Below are 14,101 nucleotides of genomic sequence, written 5' to 3' on the forward strand. Positions count from 1 at the left end.
ATACAGGGAAGACAGTTGTTTAATTAACTTAATAAAATTAATTTTGATTTACCAATAACTCCTTGTGTTTGACTCTTTACATAACTGTCCTCAACTGGAAACTGTTCTGTTGATTTGAAAAGAAATCAGGATTGAGGTTGACAAGCATTTTTAATTTATTTTTCATTCTTAAGTGTTTGAAAATTTGATTACTTGGACAAGCTTTCTCCTATCACCCTAAAGTTTTCAGAAGCAGTTCTTTACTTAAACTTTATTTTAAAAACCCCAAACCTGTCATTTATCTTGGAAGAATGAAGCCTTATAGTTTTCACTGGGAGAATAGAGGGAAAAAAATATTATTTTTGTATATAGTTTATGAAAATTTACTTCAATAAAATGAATACCTACCTGTTATAAACAAGTCAAATGGCATAGAAGGGAAAAGCAAAAATAAAAGTTTCCCTGTCCCCAGTTTCTTCATCCTTTCTAATCTCACCCACTAAATGTACACAGTTATTTCTTATGTTCTGCCCCTTTATTTTCCACTGTTAAAGCGACAACAGAGACTTCTGCTTCTGATAAAGGAGGAATGCAGCCATACCCTATATAAATTAGTACAAAGTATTTTCTTTCGTACCCAATACTTTTCCTCTGAGTTGCATTTTCTTCAGATGCTGAGGTACATCCTGTAACAGGCAGTGTTTGTCTATAGGTAACATAGTCATCTCTTTTGACTTAGCAACTGGAAATCAATCCCACAGGAATCCTGACATCTTTGCAAAAGATATGTGCAAGACAGTGTGGCATTATCCAAAACACTGAAATTTGGAAGCAACCTTGAATATCCTACAATAGGTACAAGGCACATCTTCACTAAGCAGTCATGAAAATGATGAGATAAATTTGTCTGTGCTGATAGGAAAATATATTTTGTTTGATGAAAACCCAAGGGAAAAAAACATATTCTATTAAATGCCAAAAGCAAATTACTGAATATGTATTGTATGATTACACACATATACAACACACACAGGCAAAATGAACCTATTTTATTATTGTTATTCCCAAACTTTTCTATGCATTTACATATATATGTAACATAAAGACCACATATATTATGAAATGAATACCAGAAGATAAAGGTAGTTAATCTTAGTACCAGAAATGGTTGTTATATGTATATATTACACTCTTTTGATGAACCTGAGAGTGGCTTTCTTTTGTCCTCTAAGATTCATGAGGGCAGGGATATTTATCTCTTTTTATTCACTGCTGATCCTTGCATCTGGAACATGGTGGGCTCTCAATCAAAATGTGTTGAATGAATGAGCAATCTTGTTCCTCCCATATTAGAAAAACTGCATACATTAATAATTGATAGATTAGGCCCAAAATAAAGAGGAAAAGAATAGGACTCTAGCTATAAAAAGAAAATTTATTTTAAAAATTCTATACAAAGAAATATAAAGGGGTCAGAATGGTGAAGAGTTGAAGGGACCAAACTGCAGGGAGAGGAGGAGGAGGAGGAGGAGGAGGAGGAGGAAGAGGAGAAGGGGAAACCTAGGGGAGAGACTGTTCAGAGGAGGAGAGCAGAGAGCTGGTATATACCACCCTCCTTTCTGGGTCTAAGCTCCATTTTCCAAAGGGAAGATTTTCTATTAATAGGTTCTGAGTTCACATTCTTACGATACTAAGAATAGCAAAAAAGAGGATGCCATAGTATTAGCAACTAGATTTAGAAAGATGACATTGACCTTTCAGGACAATTTCAATATTGGCAAAAAAACACGAAACAAAACAAAACAAAAACAAACAGTGGCCCCAAGAACCATGGTTTATATTTATATATGACCATTAACTCCAGTTGTCAGTGATCACTTCCTTCTTCCTCTTTTAATGCCAGATGACTATCTTTAGTTTTTGAGTAAAGAACCTATGCCTGAATTATAATTGAAGAATTTATGACTCCAATTGGTTTAATTAAAATATATAGAAAAGGGCAGATATAAATATGAATGAAAGTTTAATTAAAATACATAGAAAAGGGCAGATATAAATATGAATGAAACTCATTATAATATATTTCTGTTTTTTCTAATGGTTATTGATTTAAAGTTTAATCTATTATTTATGAACAGATTCAATGTTCATCATTCACGAGGCATGAGGCTTCTCATAGGTCACTTTGTACTATGACTAATTAAACTTATAGAGTGGAAATCCATATGTGTGTGAACTCTTAGGGCTCTTTGGAGTCACTTAGCTAACGATTGTTTAACTTTTTGAACCATGAGTTTTTATTCTCGGTAAACTCAGAGGTACAGGGCCTATGTGACACCAAACAGTCTCACAAAGCTATACAGTATTGAAGAATAAAAAGCTCACACTTTATAAAGACTAGCTATATTTAGTTATATTTAGCTACTAAGACATACAAAAACTAAAGAAACAATATATTAGGCATAGATTCCCTATGACTAAACCGAGTATATGTTCCATTTATCTGGGACAGTTGCTACCTACTCCCATTGTCCTGGCACAATTCTCAAAAGAGTCCCCTTTGGAGTCTGTCCAAGTTTGAAAATAAATTATATGGTTACCCTGTACTAAGGAAAGAAAACGTTGGCCTTAGGCCAAGTTTCTGTCTTTTCTTCACGTTAGTCAATTTCCATTTCATATCAAATTCTCAGAAGCCTGAATTCCAGGAGAATGATTGAAAGGATATCTGAACCTCCCCTAGGATGTTGAGGAACACACCCTAATTTGGACTACAACAAGGTCTCAGCTGTGATACGGCAAAAACTCTCAGAACTCTTTGAGGCTGCACTTCTGCAGAAGCGACAGTTGCTTGCTGTTTGGGTTTCATATTGAAATAAGACATTATGAGCTTCTCTCTCTGCCGCCCTTAAGTTCCCCTCATTAAGACAAACGGCATTATAACAAGGAAGCTGCTGTTTTGCTCCCTGCAAATCTTAGTGGATAAACTAAAATTCTGGTGCAGTGTAATAATTTGAACTTTTTCTTGAGATAGCTTTTGATGTCCACAACAAAATTGACTCATTACTTTGATAAATGTAGAGTCTAAAAAACTTCAGTCCTATGAAGCTTTCAGCGTTATCACTCTAATATTTCTTTTTCTGTCATTGAATGAGCTCACTTATCTGACATTCTTAAGAACCTCTTGACATTCCCAGACTTTTTTTCTATTTTGTAATCATTTTCTAGTTCCAATCTATTATTTTTATGCTAAGTTAACTAAAACACTTCAATTAAGTCAGGGGCATCTGTTTAAAGGCAAGAAGGAAGTTAACTGAATTGGAATGCACCATAAACAATAAATTTGCATTTTTAAAGAGTGGTAGTAGTAATGATGGATAGTTTTTTGGATTTTTGTGTTTTGCTTTGTTCACTTTAAGCTATGGCTATTATCATGGCTCTCTGATACAGTGTGCTGGAAGGCAATCTCTTCCTTTTCACAAGCATCAGTAAGCAGCTGTTTTGTACAAATATTTAGACATTCTTTGGGTTAAAATGGCATTGTTGTATTTATACCCTTGTAGAATGCTAATCTTGGCATTTTAGATTTCAATCATAATTTGTTAAAAAAAAATTAACTCCTACTTTATTTCCCTTTCCAAATATGTTCTGCATTTATTTGATTATAAGTGTCTTCATATATAATTCTAACTTCAAATGGACCAAATTCTCCCCTGCCCACATTCCTCCTGGCTATTGGAAGTATCTTGCCTCTGCAGCCTTTGTATGGTCATCTTTGATAATCTCACCTCTACAGCGAGCCTGGCTGCTGGCCATCTGTACCTGAGCTTCCCCTTCCATGTGGCCCTTCTGTTCTCTTCCCTCCATTGATCCTAAACCCATAAGTGAATATGACAGTTTGATATCCCTCCTCAAAGCTGCAATAACAAGGTGCCCAAATATGACCCAGCTTGAATAAGAACACTTTGTTTTAATGTGAGGTCTTCTCAGAAGAGCTTCCCATATGTCCTTGTACTGGTTAATTACCCCACAGAAGCCAGTCTAATAGGGAAAGAGAGATGGTGACAGCTTAGCAACAATGGTCATAGCCCTGCCCATGGGGGAGCTGTTGGGTAGAAATGCCTTCTCAGTCCAGATCTTGAGGCACAATTCCCAGGCTTATATCCTCATTCTGGTCTTGCTGATTTATTTTGTCTTTGGTTTGAAACTGGAACCTTAAGCCCTGGCTATATTCTTAAATTCTACGCTGGACTGACAATAAGTCTACAAACTGCCCCCAGCCATCTCCTCAGACTCAAAACTTTACTGCCTTATCCACACTGGTTTGCTATTACAGACCTCTGATTTCCATTTATATTCAAGACTCACACCAATGAAAAGAACACTTTCTGTTTCTAGAATCTTCCATCTGCTTCAATCTCTAGCATAATCTTCTCAAGCCACTTATGACTGCTGAAGCTCTTAAACTTGCTCTTTTTGTGCAGTTTTCTCCCATGGCAGCCTCCAGTGTTATCCTAAAATATGGATATGGGAAAAAAGAAAAATTAGAAAATGTCTAGTTCTCATTATTCTTTTCTCTGCCTACTAATCTCTGCTGACTCCCTCAAGTGATCAGCAAATGGATTGCTTTGGTAGAAAAGATTCCTTAAAATCTTATTCCAAACAAACTTTTCAGTCGCATTTGATAACTAATGTGTCCGTGCATCCTAAGTCCTAATTAAGCAGGACAACTAAAATGACTCCCCCAGTTGCTTAGCAAGGGTTTCAATATCTTCATGCCATTACTTTTCTCTTTCATTGGTCTGGAAATGCTTTCTTCTCATGTTTCATCTCGCAAACTCTTTTCATTCTCTACAAACCCACTGAATTATCATCTGCCTTAGAAAGCCTTCCCCAGTCCATCTAGAAGGTAAAATCTGCTTACATGTTACTTACTACAGTGCATTAATTATTAGCGTTCTTATGATTTCTCAAGCCTTTGTTAATGGAAGGAAATATCATGACTACTTGTTGAAATTAAAAGTTGGCTGGGGATAAATAAAAGTATGGTCCAACTGATTGCAAGGATCTAAAATGTGCAAACAGCTCCTCTTAAATCTTTTATTTTACCTTCATTGTTTTTGTGAATTTGTAGGAAGATAATCTTCATTTTTTCTAATTTAAGTTTCCACATAAAAGTCTTCCTTAAAACTAAAGAGCCTTTTGGCTGCTGTGGACCAGCTCCTCTTAAATCTTTTATTTGGCTTTCATTGTTTTTGTGAATTTGTTAGGAAGATAATCTTCATTTTCCTAATTTAAGTTTCCACATAAAGATATTCCTTAAAAATAAAGAGCCTTTTGGCTGCTATGGGCCTAACTATTAGCTTAGCTTCTATACCCCTAACCAGGTACTTAGGAAAGTTTCAGGTTACTCGTAAAGATGGTTTCCCCTTTATCAGTCCTAATTAAGTTTATTCAATTTCTTTAATATATTAATTAGCTGACTGGGCAAGGTGGCTCATGCCTGTAATCCCAGCACTTTGGGAGGTCAAAGTGGGTGGATCACTTGAGGTCAGGAGTTGGAGTTTGAGACCAGCCTGGTCAACATAGTGAAACCCTGTATTTACAAAAAAAAAAAAGCCAAAAAACAAAAATTAGCTGGGTGTGGTGGCATACACCTATAATCCCAGCTACTTGGGAGGTGAAGGCACGAGAATCACCTGAATGTGAAAGGCGGAGGTTGCAGTGAGCCAAGATTGTCCCAATGCAGTCCAGCCTGAATGACAGAGCGAGACTCTGTCTCAAAAATATATAAATGTATGTGCATATATATATATATTTATATACACAGACATATATTCTCACATTTAGAGCTACCCTTAAAGAATAATAACTTGTGTTCTAAATTTAGCACACTTACACACCTAGGGAGAGCATAAACTAATCAATGGGTTGTCAATATGAGAACTGGTGTTACTGATTAAAGGGTTATTAATAGAGAACTTTCTAGAATTAAAAAAACAACATGAGTTCTGAGACTGAAAGTGTACAAAAAGTAAAATGTGTGGTCAAGAGAAATAAATTCACATTTGGTTACATTGCAAGGAAGCTCAATACACCACATCAAAGATAAATATTATATATAAATATATACGCATATATGTATATATATTCATTAGTGTCAAGTCAGAATAATCCTGAGTTCAAGAGACATAGACACACTGTTAGTAAAAAATGAGGAAGTAATCTGCTTTTAATGAGCGAGTTATCCATGCCCCTTGGGAAGCACTTGGAAAATAGTTTGCAGTTGTTCTACCTAAATTCCATCATGAGAGTGGTCACTTCTCGACTGTACAATTCACTCTGCCAGATTTAACACCAGCAAATGACTAACTGGAAGTCTGATCGTTAAGTTAGACACATAGCTTCCAAGGAACTCTGACGGGAAGTCTCCATGTAAACATGAAAGGCAACCATGTACCTTTTCCATGTAAATTGGACTTCATTTCTTAGGGAATGAAAAATCACAACAGTAACTACTACTCACAACTTCCACCGCACCTCCCAACATCACCCTGTTGTTTTCTTCAGAGTCATGGCATTTTCAAAGGAACAGTTTTCTACCTATAACAACATAATCTTGATTTCTCTCCATGCCCTCAACATTGTTTTATTTATATATTTAATCTGTTCCTTTTTTTTCCTGAGTTCAGATCTTGAGTCTGACATAATTTCACAATATGATTAATTATACCCCAGAATCCTATGACTTCATTCTAGGAATAACAAAACATAAGTAGCAAAATCTTAAAAGCTTGTTTTGTATGCCATCATCTTAATTAGGTATACAAATTTGTATGTAATTTGAAACATATTATCGGGAGGGAGAGATTTAAAAATCAGACATTGTATTACTTAACTATTGTTATATAAAAATAACTCCAAAACTCAGTGACTTAACAAGAAATTATACTTTTTCATAATTCTGAGTGTTGCCTTGGTTCTGTTGATATTTCCTGTGGCTGCATTCTACTAGAGGGTTGCTGGGATCATGTCAGGAAGGCTAGACCATGAGTCCTTGTAAGATGGTGATCTCAGGGTTCCAACAGGGCCATCTCCAGTACACAAGCCTATATTCAGCCTCTGCTTATGTCACATTTGCTGATTCCTATTGGACAAACCAAATCACATGACCAAGCCTAGAGTCAATGTGAAAAGGACTATATAAGAGCTTGGATACTGAGAGGCATTGTGTATCACGACCGTTATTGTAACAACCTACACAAATAGGACAGCATGAGAGTATTTTTTAGTGTAGTTTTGTTTTGTCCTGTTTAGAGACAGGGTCCTGCTCTGTCACCCAGGCTGAAGTACAGTGGAATGACCAGAGGCTTACTACAGCCTCAAACTCCTGGGCTCAAGCAATCTTCCTGCCTCTGCCTCATAAGTAGCTGGGGCTATAGGCATGAGCTACCATGTGCCACCAAAATTAACTACTGTCTAATTTAAAAAAAATATTTTAGTAGAGATAAGATCTTGCTATTTTGCCCAGGCTGGTTTTGAAACCCTGGCTTCCAGTGATCTTCCTGCTTTGGCCTCACAAAGTGCTAGGATTACAGGCATGAGCCACCATGCCAGGCCAAGAGCATATTTTATTCTTACATTTACAGATACCCCTAAAGAATAATAACTTGTGTTCTAAATTTAGCACATTTACACACCTGGGGAGAGCACAATCAGTGAATTGTCAATATGAGAACTAGTATTACTGATTAAAGGGTTATTAATAGAGAGCTTTCTAGAATTAAAAAGACATGAGTTCTGAGATTGAAAGTATACAAAAAGTAAAATGAAAAGTATACAAAAAGTAAAATGAAATGTGTGGTCAATCAAAATAAATTCACATTTAGGTACATCACAAGGAAACTAAATACAATGCATCAAGGATAAATATAAAAATATTTTTTTGAAAAAAGACTAATTATAAATGAAAAACATTCATAAGACAAAACAAATCTTATCAGTAACAATAGATTGTAGAACCAAGTGGAGTGATATCTTCCAGTTACTGGGTTTAAATAACTTTCCATTAGAATTATATGCTTCATTAAATTATCATTTCAGAATATGAACAAATCTTTAAAAGTTTAGATGATAAAAGCTTAAGAGTATTTTCCACTTTAACAATTATGGATACAATACTGTATAATATTTAAGAAGAAATGATATGGAATTGGGGTTGTGTGAATAGTCAAAGCATATTATGCATTTTTAAGCATAGACAGATATTTTGAATAACTTTAAACTTTGTTAGGAAAAAAATGTACATTAAAGTAAGTAAAATAAAATGTAGTGGGTGTTCACTAAATGAAAATAAATATAATCTATACTTCTAAATCAGCAAAGGAATTAAAGGCAAATTTTGACAGTGGTGGCTTTTATTTCCTTTGCTGGTTTGGAAGGGTGAGAGGGTGTTGATGAGGTGCTGAGATGGTGTTGTAGTCAGGATAGTCCAGATTGCACTGATAAACAACCTCAAAATGTCAGTGGCTTAAAACAATGAAGTCTATTACCAAAGCCAACTGTTCTCAGTGCAACGGCTTGACATTTCACCCCCACATTAACGTGTCCTTCAAGACCATGTAGCAAAGGAGGAAAGCTTTGGAGACTCTTGCATTTTACTACTGGCAATTCTACATGAAAGTTATGTATGTAACATCTACTCATATTTTATTGGATAAAGCCATTTATCAAGCCAGACCCAAGCCCAAGGAGCAGAGAAATCCAATCCTATCTATACTAGAAGGAAAAGAATCATAACTATTGGTGAGTAGCACTAATGTGTATCACAGTGGGAAATGTTTATATAGGGGAGTTATACATGTAATTATTTTTTCCTTTAAAAATTGAAGCAAAAATTCTTAAAAGTTAGCATTTGTTGAAATACGACCAACACATGAATGATTGTTATATTATTTTTGGCACATCTCTATGTCATTTTTTATAATATTAAAAATCAAATGTCCTTAGTTATGACAATCAGAATTTTATATTTTAGCTTTATTACTTATAATTCTATGTTTGCAGCCATACATAAGCAATGTTGTCCTAATAATTAAGCTCATAGTGTTGACTAATCAGCACTTTGCCTTAGTTTTTTACTTATTCCTTGCTGATGGAGCACATCAAAGCATTTGGCTATATAAGAGTTGTTCTTACCTTAGCAATTCTATAAGAGATATTTAATTTTAAAGCTTCTTTCCAAAAATACAAAAGAAAATAAAATGAATAAGAATCCCTTTTAAATCCAGATAATTATAAAATTATTTGTATGACACTGAAAAAAACATTTGTTTTAGAGTTAGATAATACTGAATTTGAATCCCTAGTTAAGTCGCTGCATGATTAGGGTACGTTTTCCTAACCTTAGTTAAGTTTCAATGTCCTCTACTGTAAAAATAGTGACTATAATGCTTATTTCTAATACTGTTATGGGGATGAAATGGCATGATGTAGTTAAAAGCACCTGACACATAGTAAATGTTTAATTATTTGATGATTCAATCAGATGCAATTATTGTTTTAAATAAACCCTAGAAGAAATGAAATAAAACAATTCTAGATTAGCCTTTTAAAAAAATACCATCAGTGATGGTAATAACAAAAGAGTGAATATCCAACCTTCTATAGCCACTTACTTCTGCTGCTGAACCTGCTTCCCAAAAGATATAGGTAAAAAGAATAGCATAGCAAAATGCGACTTTTATCAGTAATGACCTCTGTTCCAAATCCTTATCTGATTAATCTTTATCATGATGAAATAGACTGAAATATTTGTGAGTTTTGAGAGCTAATTTTGCTCTTTCTCCCTGAGATTTATAACAAAATCACTTTCTTTATTGTTAATCTGATGCAAAATCTACTGTCTTTCCCAAAAGTTGGTACTTAAGACCTTAAAAATATGTATTTTCTTGATATCTTTGGTTTTAGTAGTTTGACTATAATGTTTCTTAGGTTTTCATTCTATTTATCTTGTATGGGTTTTGCTAAGGTTCTTCAATATGTGATTTGACAGTTTTCATCAAATTTATGAACTTTTCAACTATTAATTCTTCAAATATTTTCTGCCCCACTCTCTCATCTCCCTCCAATGACAGATGCCTAATAGAGTTCCACAGGTCATGCAGGTTTGATGAATTTATTAATGTTTTTTCTCAGTGTTCTTCAGATTGAATAATTCTACAGATATGTTTTCAAATTCAGTGACAATTTTCTACCATCTCCAATCTGCTGTAAAGTCTACCCAGGGAATTTTTAATTGTGTTTTTAATTCTAGAATTTTCATCTGTTTCTTTTTTATAGATCTCAATTTTGTTCTTCAGTACTCCAGACCCTTACCACAACATGTGGTCCTTACTCAAAAGGTGTGGCTTTTCTAAGATCTCAATTAAATTCTCAAGGCAATAAGGACTCTCTATTCTGGCTGAACTGGAGCTTTAGCGTTTCCCAGCACAAAGCAACCTCTGGTATCTCCATTCCGCTCTCAGTCTCTTAGCAGCTACTCTGCTAGGCCTTGCACACACAATCTAGCCCTTGGTTAAGGATCCAGAGTGAACCTCCATGCATATTTCTATCCTCTCCACCTCCCGTCTCACACACACAAGGTTTAGTTCTCTTCTGGTTTCCTGCTCTGCAAATTTAGCTATGTCAAGAGCCCAGAACTCTGATCTCTGCCTCCTCAATTTAGTGAGGCTGCCATTCTACTTGAGTTCTGTCTCTTGTGCCACCATAAGAAAAGTATCCCCAGGCCAAAAGGTAGAGTGAATGTCAGAGCTCACTTCATGTGCTTTCCTTCTCTTAATTATCAGAATCCTGTGTTGCCTGAAATGCATGAGATCAGTTGCCATATACATTGTCCAGTTTTATAGTTGCTTATGGTAGGAAAGCAAATATAGTAACAGGTACTTCATTATTAAGTCTTTTGACTCCTTTTCCTACTTCACTGCTAGCATGATACAGAAGATAGTCCATAACTTGTTTTTCTTCAGGTCTATATTTTCTTTGCATGTGCTCCATTCTAACCTTGTTCTGTCTGTCTGATTTTAGCACTGTCTGTGGGAGGTAAAAGAAAGTAAAATACAATAAACTCTCTGAGTCCTACTACTTTATGACTGAATCTCTTAACCTGTTAGAGAAACATGAACATTTTCTGGGACAAAAGATGCTACATTTTTTCTACAGCTATAACCTCTTGATATTTTTTTAATGGATAATTAAGGTTGGCTACTTTGTAATCAAAGTAACCAAGTAACCAAGTACCTAAAGTAACCAAGTCATATTTACATAGATATTTGTTATATGGAAAGTCCCTTAGTCACTTTAGGCTGCCATACAAAATACCATAGACTGGGTGGCTTAAATAAGAGAAATTAATTTTCTCACAGTTGTAGAGACTAGATAGTCCAAGATCAAGGTCTGGCAGAATGTGAGCTGTTTTTCGCCTATTTCAGGTGAGAGCTGTTTTTGTCTTGTAAATGGTGGACTTCTCCCTGTGTCCTCACATACAAGAGAGAGAAAGAGAATGCAAGCACACAAGCCTAAGCTCCCAGTGTCTCTTCTTACAAGGGCACAAATCCCATTGTGGGGGCCCCATCATCATGGGTTTATCTAAGCCTAATTATTTCTCAAAAACCCCATCTCCAAATGTCATCACACTAGGGGGTAGGGCTTCAACATACGGATTTGGGAGGCACACAGTTCACCCATATCAAGTCTTCACACTGGCACACCATGAAAGTTTTCTTCTGTGATATATAACATAAGAGAGAACAGGGTTTATATGAAGATCTCTCCGCAATAAAGGTATGTTTGTACTTTTTCCAGTTTCATGAGTTTCATGTCTAAAAATAACTCCTTCTTAAATAATATTCACCTACAATGGGAAAAGTTAGTCTCAAACATGAAAAAAAATCATATTTTTAAAAGACTTGAGGGAAATGTGTCAAGAATCCCAAAAGAAAAAAATTATTCTACAGAAATGTCTACAAAGACTAGGCATATATTTTTTGATGTCTTGTATCCTGCGGGTATTTGTAAAAGAGGAAAGTTTCTCTAACCTCCTTAGTCAGGCATTTATAGAACATCTCAATCTCTGCATTTGGATGCTGATGAGACCCGCCTGCTAGCAGCAGGAGCCTAAACAGGATGGCCAGAAATCCCAAGAAAATAATCAAGATGGAAAAAAAATATACCATCGTCCACTTCTGAATAAGAAACTGGCTGACAGTCACACACAAAGCCATAGACTATAGAAATTTCCTGTACTAAAAATGAAATGTGTGCAGAATTCTTGGTGAGGGATATTCAATACTACATCCACATCATATTATCATTATTTGCAAAAGTATTCTGAGTTTTTTTTTTTTTTTTTTTTTTTTTTGCAGAAACATGCTTCCTTCTTTGTGATATTGCTGCTGGGTGAAGGGGAAGAGTCTCCAGAGAGGCAATGTGACACCTGACAGCAAAACTGTACACGACATTAATACTAGAAAAACTATCTTCTTAGTTCAGTAATAAGACACTCATTTTACAAAAAGAATCAGGAATTTTCTGACTCAATTTTTACTTTGGCAGGAGAAATCTTAAAACACTCTTATCAGAGTGAACTCTAAGATGTAAGAAAAACCTAGATGTTTGGAGAAAATTTAGTTACTTTGTGTGTGCTTTTGTGCGTTTCTTTACTTTGGGTTTCTGTGCGTATAGAAAAGAGGAATATACAGTATTTTTCACTTATAAATTGAACCTACTGACACTCTTATTTCTAGTGGTGATTATCTACATTTATACTCTCAAATTCTGTTGTAAATAAGGGCAAAAAGAGGGCTGGGTAAACTCAAAGCCCACAAACAAAAATGTAGACTAGCACTTGGCCCAAGCAGTAATAACTGAATCCAAAAATGTAGGATAAGTTTTGAGTATATGTCTATATAAGTCATTATCGTGTTAAATTAAAATATTGCAAGGTAGAGTGGCTTTTTATCATTGTACCATTTAGTAGCAACGTGTGCATCTAGACTCTGACTGAAGTTCTGGGTGAGCAAGGATAAATAATTTATCCCTCTCTGCTCCGTTTCTATATCTGTAAAATGAGAAGGAGAATGACAGAAACATGAAGAGAAGTTGCAGAATGTGGAGTCAGGACAATTGGGCTGACATTCAAAACAACCTCACCCTTGAGGTAGAACACCTTCTGTGTAAGTGCAACTGAACATAACGAACAATTTCTGTGACATCAGCCTTGCACTAAAGCTGATACTAGGAGCAATTCTGGAGTAGAGATGTTCAAAGCTCTATTCTAGAAAGCATACCATATTTATTTACTTTATGAGATAAATCTTTTCTTATATCACACTGACAATTATCAGAGTAATTTGTATCGCACATTATTATATTTTTTACTTTAATATTTCACTTTATTCATTTTAATATCAATTGGCTGCTGCTGCTTTTATGACAATGTTCAAATGGGAGGATGGTACTTGTGTGTGTGTGTTTTATTATATATGTATATACTATCATATATGTTTAATTGAGATTTAATTCACATTGCATAAAACTCACTCATTTAGGCTGGGCGCGGTGGCTCAAGCCTGTAATCCCAGCACTTTGGGAGGCCGAGACAGGCGGATCACGAGGTCAGGAGATCGAGACCATCCTGGCTAACACGGTGAAACCCCGTCTCTACTAAAAAATACAAAAAACTAGCCGGGCAAGGTGGCGGGCGCCTGTAGTCCCAGCTACTCGGGAGGCTGAGGCAGAAGAATGGTGTGAACCCGGGAGGCGGAGCTTGCAGTGAGCAGAGATCCGGCCACTGCACTCCAGCCCGGGTGACAGAGCAAGACTCCAACTCAAAAAAAAAAAAAAAAAAAAAAAAAACTCACTCATTTAAAGTGTACAATTCAATGGCTTTTAATATATTCATAGAGTTGTGCAGCCGTCATCACAACCAAGTATAAACATTTTTCCCTGTGATTTGAATTACATGCGCCTTTTAAATAGACAATGCCTGATCTTCAAATTAAGGGCTCTGTAAGAGAACCATAGAATTTCAGAGCTAGAAAGGATATGTAGACTATGTATTCCAGTA

Source organism: Trachypithecus francoisi, unplaced genomic scaffold (genome assembly GCF_009764315.1).
Source record: "Trachypithecus francoisi isolate TF-2019V2 unplaced genomic scaffold, Tfra_2.0 Lachesis_group15, whole genome shotgun sequence".
NCBI classification, from domain to species: Eukaryota; Metazoa; Chordata; class Mammalia; order Primates; family Cercopithecidae; genus Trachypithecus; species Trachypithecus francoisi.